Source organism: Pristis pectinata, chromosome 3 (genome assembly GCF_009764475.1).
Source record: "Pristis pectinata isolate sPriPec2 chromosome 3, sPriPec2.1.pri, whole genome shotgun sequence".
Taxonomy (NCBI): domain Eukaryota; kingdom Metazoa; phylum Chordata; class Chondrichthyes; order Rhinopristiformes; family Pristidae; genus Pristis; species Pristis pectinata.
The window spans coordinates 38,606,996-38,614,888 of record NC_067407.1 but is presented as its reverse complement, the minus strand read 5'-3'; the positions used below and the strand labels follow the sequence as shown (position 1 = coordinate 38,614,888).

Sequence of the window (7,893 nt, the reverse complement as noted above, 5' to 3'; positions counted from 1 at the left end):
ACATCATTGTAGAATTGACTTCAAGGAGCAAGTCTCCAAGAAATATGCAGCAAAAGTATTGTGAACCTCACTATAAGCAAGGCTGAGATTTCTCACCTTTAGGCAAAGCCCTGCAGAAAGTGGATATTTAAAATGAAAACTGAAAATAATTAGCATGTTAGGAAGCAGCATTTGTGCAGAGGAAATTGATTGTTGCAGGTGATATTTCATAAAAAAAACCCTACTATATTTAAGAACATGTATTGCCTTAGGTTGTACCAGTTCACAATACCCTTCACTTGTTGACATCCCTGCCTCCTACATAGTGATACCATTCTCTCTGTTAAGCTCTACCAAGCTAATGATAGTTTCTACCAAGGTCCTTGTGAAAGTGTGGTCTCATTTTAGCAGCACTCAGCAACTGCAGCTGGTGAATACACAAGAAGCCAAGTGAGGAGGGGATAACTTTTTTAAACCCCAAGGCCTCTGCTTAAAATGAAGGAGCCAATGGAAGCTCTCAGGATACCTTGCATGGATTACAAGAAAGTTCCTCTTGTGGTTGACTACAACCAGAATGTTGAGGGACTAGAAGCCCTCATGATTCAAAAAGAACTGTAGGATCTGAAAAGTAGCCTGAAGTGCTACAAAACTGCATACTACAAGTGCTGAACCTTGGCAATTGTCGTAATAAACTTCAGCCCTGTCAGAGAGTGAGACAGGAACATGGGTTGTAGGTCCCTGAAAGTCATGGTACATCTTCAGTAATGAGCCCTTCTATCCTACACTCCCAGAGTACATCACACAACTGCAGAGCAGACAATGTTAACAAAACCTTTTTGGTGTGTGAATAGCAAACAATAGAAGACCTTTTGGAAAACATCAAGTTTCATCAGACTCTGCTCCAAAATGGCATTATCCAAGAATTGCTGTCATTCATGCTAAAATCCCCTCACCCATGAACACGTGACTTGTGTTGGGAGGTGAATTTCCAGAATGATCCAAAACAACCATGAAATAGTTATCATTGTTTCATACCATGAAAAATTGATTTTAATTTGTGTAGCACTGGAAAACCAAAACAGCATTGTGTCCCCAGACTGGACAATAATTGTACAATATTATTGTTGTATTCAAATCAAAATACATTAGCTTCCTTATAATTAGAATTGTATGAACTGGTTTTACATGAAACTAAAATGCAGTAATCTTGACACATTATTATTCAAATCAAAATACTCTTCAATGCTTGATATTATGATTTACAATAAATATAACCTTTGTATAAAAAGCACCTGTAATTATTCTGCACATCCTTGTGAACCTAGTAAGCCCAAGAGGTTCAGCTGTAGGCTGAACACACACTCAACCAGTGATTGATGAAATACTGGCAGGTCTTAAAAATTGCCAAAGTTTCTTAATACAAGTCTTTGGTGTTGAAAGAATTGACTAATGCTGGTCTCCTTTTTTACCCCATCATACCAGAATTCTTTCAGCATTGATCAAGTATCTTGCACCAGTTACAATACAAATCAACAGCAAGTTATGCATAAACACTTAATAAAACAGAATTCTATTCAAAAATGGATATCCTTTGTCTCGAAGGACCAAATTTGTCATTGTGTTACTGGTGCAACCCTGCCTGTTGCCACATTTACACTTTGTTTCAGATAACTAAGAAAACAAAGCATAAATTCCCACTTGTGTGATGTGACAAAGACCACCAAATATCCTGAAACAAACTAGCTTCATGTTTACAATCTACCTCTACTTTCACAAACATAGTTCTTCGATGGCTCCCTCTGAACAACTCTTAAAAGTACATTCAAACAGAAAAGGTATAATAAATGCCTTTTGAAGTGAGAGGAGGGAGATACACATGGATATTCAATAAATTGTAACTGGGATTGCTTACCAATTTGACCTTTAACATCTCTTTTAGAGAGGCAAGCAAGCCGGAAGATGTGCAAAAATATGATGGGAAACTATCCAGCGTAAGCAGGGAAAGAAACATAACTGCAAATTGAGTATGTATCTTTCATAGGATACATACAACACATTTTGAATCATACACTGTAGAAGACCAAAAACTAAAACAAATCTCTAGTGGGAGCACTTCCTTAGGACACATCCATATGCTCGGTTTGGAGTGGAAGATTTAAATGGATAATCTGACATCCTTCCCTTGGAATTATATAATAATATTACAGATTTATCTGCCTTCCAAAACAAATAAACTTAGTGACTGGTAGCATCACCACCTGGTATGGAGGCTCCAATGCGCAGGACCGAAAGTGGCTTCAAAAGGGTTGTGGACTCGGCCATCTCCATCATGGACACAACCATCCCCCGCCATTGAGGACATCTTCAAGAGGCGGTGCCTCAAGGCGGCGGCATCAATCATTAATGACTCTCACCACCTGGGACATGCCCTCTTCACGTTACTACCATCGGGGAGGAGGTACAGGAGCCTGAAGACCAACACTCAGTGTTTCAGGAACAGCTTCTTCCCCTCAGCCATCAGATTTCTGAACGGTCCATGAACACTACCTCGTTATTCCTCTTTTGTACTATATATTTTTGTAACTTAAAAATTACTACAAGTCTTTACTGCTGCTACAAAACAACAACTTTCATGACATACGTCAGTGATAATAAGCCTTATTCTGATTCTAAAGAATCATAATCCTGTTCTTGAGCTAGCTAGTGAGAAACTCACAGCCCAGTTCAGAACCTTCCTTTCTAATCCCAGATGAGTGGGAGTAGGATCGAGAAGATGGAAGCAAAGGAGACTGATGCAGCAAATTGGAAAAAAGCCTCAAACGCATGGAAGCAATAGCCACTCAATGTCTCAATAAAAGATTCTCAATCACAGTGTAAGTTGTTGGTCGATTATGGTTACATCATAATGCACCAAATCATCAATACCTGGGCTCACAATTCATCCACAAAGTAATCTAAAACCAAGGCAACACTAAGTTTCAATGCACTCTGGTTTCCTAAAGCAGATACTGACTTGTTAATTCAGTAATTGTAGTTCCCCTTCCCATCATACCTTGAGAAAACTAAGCATTGCTCTAAGCTGTGAGAAACAGAACAACCGGCTGACAGTAAGGACACTACAAGTCTGACCAACTGGGGTGTTTGCATGTGTAAAGATCTGTTGTAAAATAGAGACACCTCATCTGAGTTTTGGCCCAAAAGACTTATAGATATTCTGACACACAAGTTATCAGTGTCTACATTACATGGTTTCAGCTTGGTTCAACAGCAGAACACAAGAACACAGGAGGAGGAGGAGCCATCAGGCCCTTCCAGCCTGCCCCACCATTTGATATGATTGTGGCTGATCTATGCTGCCCTCAACACCTCTTCTGTGCCATTTCTCCATATCCTCTATTCCTCGATCTACCAGGGCGGAAAGTTCCAGATGTTCACCACCACCTGTGAGAAGAAATGTCTCCCATACCTCAGTTTTAAATGACCGGTCCCTTACCTCGGTTGCTGTTGCTGATGCAGGTGCCGGGAAGTTTGTATTTCTTCACCTAAAGTGTATGCCATTGTAACTACTGACATTACATTTGAATGTAATTTAAAATTATGTCATAACATTAGAAATTGTATCAAACAACTGACACAGATACAAGATTAAGTATTGTTGGCCAAGACCAAGAGGGGAACAGGAAATATGAAAATGGCATTACATCAAAAAGGAAAAGACATGATTTTCATTGTTTGTGGTCTTTTGACTTAAAAGTGGGCCCTCTTCAGCCAGTTACTGGAAGAGAGGGGAACTAGTCACTTACCGGTCAAAGACTGCTTCATGTCCACACAGCCAGGAGCTACTGGGATCCTAAACAAAATATCAAGTACAATAGAGATTTGGGGTTGGGGGGGGGGGTGCAGGGGCATCAAAGAAAATATATGGATGTGTTTCAAATGTCCCCTTACACTAACATTCCCTGGCTTCAGTGGTGTGGTACTCACAGACAGTTTGGTGGAAATCAGAGACAATTCGCAGGGCTAATAAAAGTCCTATTTAAAGCAGTAGATAAATTGTCTTTCAAAACCTGCAATGCTGTGGTCATGGCTTCTATGGACTTGAGAGTATTATCTGAAACTCCAAATTTGAATTTTCTTAATTCCCTGGATGACTATTAAAGAATTGGCTGGATTCTTTCACCCTCTCTCCTCTTGTGGAGAGTGTGCTTTGCATATCAGACCTTAATTAACCTGCCAATTTACTTCATTCTCAGATGATAACTCCTGCAGTTCAGCATGCATCCATATAGACAGATTGTAGAGAGAACTGTTCTGCCCTGACCCTGCAAACTCACCACTGCTGTTTGTGTCAATGATGTCTGCTTGAGTTCAGTTGTGAGGGATGAATCACTCGGATGAAAACTCAACTGCACACGTGGACCGACTGAAGTGCAATTGTCTATCTTTGAAAAGTGCACCAACAAAAGGGATGTCATCTGAGGAATTGTCTTCATGCATATCTTGCAACATTTTCTGAATCCCTCTAAACCAAAACAAAAGATAAAATTTAGCCGTGCCTCTGAATTAGACTTGACAATCACCAGATATGTTACCTTTTAGTTCAATCATTGATAAAATGAAGGCAGCATGAGAGTGTAGGAGAAAAAAGAATCAAAAAAGCTGCAGGTGCTTTACGTAACAATAGAAAGTGCTGAAAAAATGTCAGCAGGTCAGGCAACATCTGTGGAACATCCTGCAAAGATAAAACAAAAAATAGTTGCATTTAGAAATTGTGGCCAATTCACCTTTACAGTTATGTAACAGCACAGATGGTAATGGGGGTGTCTACCAGTGATCAAGTCAAAGGGGACGTAGTCACAAGAGATTCTGCAGATGCTGGAATCTGAAGCAACACACACAAAATGCCGGAGGAACTCAGCAGGTCAGGCAGTATCTATGGAGGGAAATAAACAGTCGATGTTTCCAGTCGAGACACTTCATCAGGACTGGAAAGGAAGAGGGCAGAAGCCAGAATAAAAAGGTAGTGGGAGGGGGAGGAGCACAAACTGGCAGGTGATAGGTGACTCCAGGTGAGAGGGAGAAGGTAGGTGGGTGGGGGAGTAATCATATTTAAACATTGCTCACAAGTGAACCTTACAGATCACACTTACCCTTGTGGTGGCTTGGGTTTTATGGCATTTGTCTAAAGGATAATGAACTCATGAAGTCCCCTCCTATGTGAATGCCTCCCCTTCCATTCCATTCCTAACCAAGTTGAGATAATGAACGTTGTCATTGATATCACTTTGTAGGCTTGACTTCAGTGTTTGGGGATTCAAGGGGTACACTACTGGTGGTTTGTATGAAATGTGTGGTTATGTGTTTGTTAGTGTCAAGCACAATATTAAAAGGTATTGAACTCACCTCAACTTATCTAGCAAGGCTACAACTTTCTCTTGGCATTGCTCCATAGTTCAGGGATTCTCACTTGTGGCTGACTCTATCCAAGCCATGTCTTGCCAGGTTCTCCTGGCACACAGGACATCCCTCTTGCCCCCATTTTCTGCACCAGGACTTTAGTATCATGTGGTGGGAATCTGGGAATCTCTCTCTCTCTCTCTCTCTCTCTCTCTCTCTCTCTCTCTCTCACACACAGTTTCTGGCTCCTCCATGGTAGTCACAGTGTGTCACTGCTATGGGGAGTGTGTCTAAGAAATGCCACCATTCTGTTGTTGCAGTGCAGCCAAGTGTCAGCTACTGCAGTAAGCTGAGTGTGGTCCCTCCATATTAGCAACCACAGAGGTCTCACTTTACTGCTTTTATTCTGAGTGTAAGCTACCCTAACTCTAAACAATTTCTTTTTAGCCAAGTTCACAATTATTTGCATCTTGCACAAATCCTATCACCTGCATGAGGGTTAAGAGTACAAAAAAATGTAGAAATCCAAGGTATAGGCTTTTGTGGGGGACTTCATCAAGTGCTTTTTGGAAATTCATTTATACCACTTTCCATGACTTGCCAGAGCCCATTTTAGTTGATGATTACCCCATCATGTGTTCCCAACATTACTAATGTAATGTTTGACAGAATAAATAAAAAACATAACCTGATACTTTGCGTGAGAACTGCCAAACCATAGCAGCATCAGGTAGAAAAATGAAAATCCTAGTCAGTGAGCACGTGGATACCTTAAAATGAAAATTCTGAAATTTTTTTTGTTTTCGGTTTTCCCCTTAGTGTCAGTTAAAATGCAAGGAAGATTGTTGGCTTATTAAGGTGAGCCACCAGGGTGCAGGACTTTTAATCTGTGAACTGATTTGTTAAGTTGAGCTGAATGGAACACATTTGTGATATTTAATGTTAGTATAATATGCAAATGTTGCTTTAAGGTTGATGGGGTCAGTATATCGTGTTGTTAATTATTGCAACTTTTCATGCACCAGACAATTGAATATAGACTGCTATATGTTTCCCCAATACACTGCATTTAAGTGAGATATTTAATATTCTACATTTTGAGGACAAGAATCTAATACTCTACTCTAGCAATAAAGATAAGATCCTATTACAAAGATCTGCATTGCTGGAGTGAGTATGCGACTTAAAGTGTGGCAAAGCAGAAGTTCAAATCCTTTAAAGTAACAATACACAAACAGGGCTCAAGAAGTGATGGAAGAAACAGTACAAATGCAATGCATCAGGAAACTTGGTAAATAGGACAGAGCACAAGTGGTTTCTTAAGTATTTACCTTGAATGATTACCTTGATTATTCAAAGCCAATTACATTGTAAGGGTTACAGCTGAAAATTCCAAAGAATAAAACGTTGTGACCTGTGAGCACGAGAAAACTTATTAGTGGAAGTGAACCTGGATACTCAAACAACATGGACCAACACACAGTCATCATGCAGCACAGTTTGAGCTTCTGATTAATGTGATGTTTCAGATACTGATGACCTCAGATGGGGAAGGTGTTGTTTCACCCAGCACCATTGAAAATCTCTCAAAACTAGAAATTTGGAATACGTGATCAAATGTCAGAGGAAGCAATCAGTGAATTTGAGAAGATTAGTGAAACATTATCTCAATGTACAGTCCAGAACTGTTGCTAAATAACAGACTGGTGTATAGGCTCACTTACCAGCACATTAAAGTGGAGGTTTTAGGTGCTTCCGAGCTCACTTTCACCAAAGTGCATAGGATTGCTGTTGAAATGGAGATGGTGGAGAAAAATGAGAGGGAGACTGAGTCAGTACAGGACTCTGCAACTCAGAGGACTGCACACACAGCAATGCTGCCATCTTCATTGAGACCCAATCATAGGAGTACAAAGGGCAATTTTGACAGGAAACCCATAAATCACATGAATGCAAATTGCTTCTTGGTCACTGAATGTCATCATCTCCTTCTCAGGTAGTCCTTTGGGATTGTGGAAGACTTACTTCAGTTCAGATTTTGTGGGTTCTGAAATAGCGAATGAGACTAACATGAGAACCATAGACTCTTCCACAGATGGGATAGGTGGTGTCAAACAGAGCAGATAGGTGGGTATGCGGTGGTTGCTCCTCCTGCCACTTATACAGGGGTTCTGTGCGCTCCTGATGCATGGGTTCAAGGTTTCCTCACAACAGCCTGAATGCTTCTTCCCCACTTTGAACAGTCACGGGCCAGTGATTCCCAGAACCTAGTGGGGGCATTGCATTTCTTCAATGAAGGCTTTCAAGACATTTTTGAATCTTTTTCTGTCTACCTGGTAATCTGTTCCTGTGACAGAGCTTAGAAAATCATGCCCATTTCAGAAGTCTGGACTAGGGCAATATGGCCTGCCCAACACAGCTGACCAAGCGTAACTCAGGCCTCAACACAAGGGATGTTGGCCTGGGAGAGGACACCAAAATTGGTCTGCTTACTTGTCCCATGAATATGGAGAATTT

At 40.7% G+C, this 7,893-nt stretch overlaps 1 long non-coding RNA gene across 6 annotated transcripts in view; it reads right to left on the bottom strand.

The window, feature by feature from the left end:
• The window catches only part of LOC127568289 (uncharacterized), a 79,974-nt gene that overhangs the window by 24,057 nt on the left and 48,024 nt on the right, over positions 1 to 7,893 (bottom strand). For 4 of the 6 annotated variants that reach the window (XR_007955987.1, XR_007955990.1, XR_007955991.1 and 1 more), the window contains 2 exons: positions 6,708 to 6,790; positions 4,314 to 4,501 (listed from right to left, as the gene is read on the bottom strand). This is a non-coding gene — a long non-coding RNA (uncharacterized LOC127568289). Of the gene's footprint in view, positions 1 to 4,313; positions 4,502 to 6,707; positions 6,791 to 7,100; positions 7,412 to 7,893 lie in introns of those variants that run through there. The other 2 variants (XR_007955988.1, XR_007955986.1) reach the window with 1 other exon arrangement.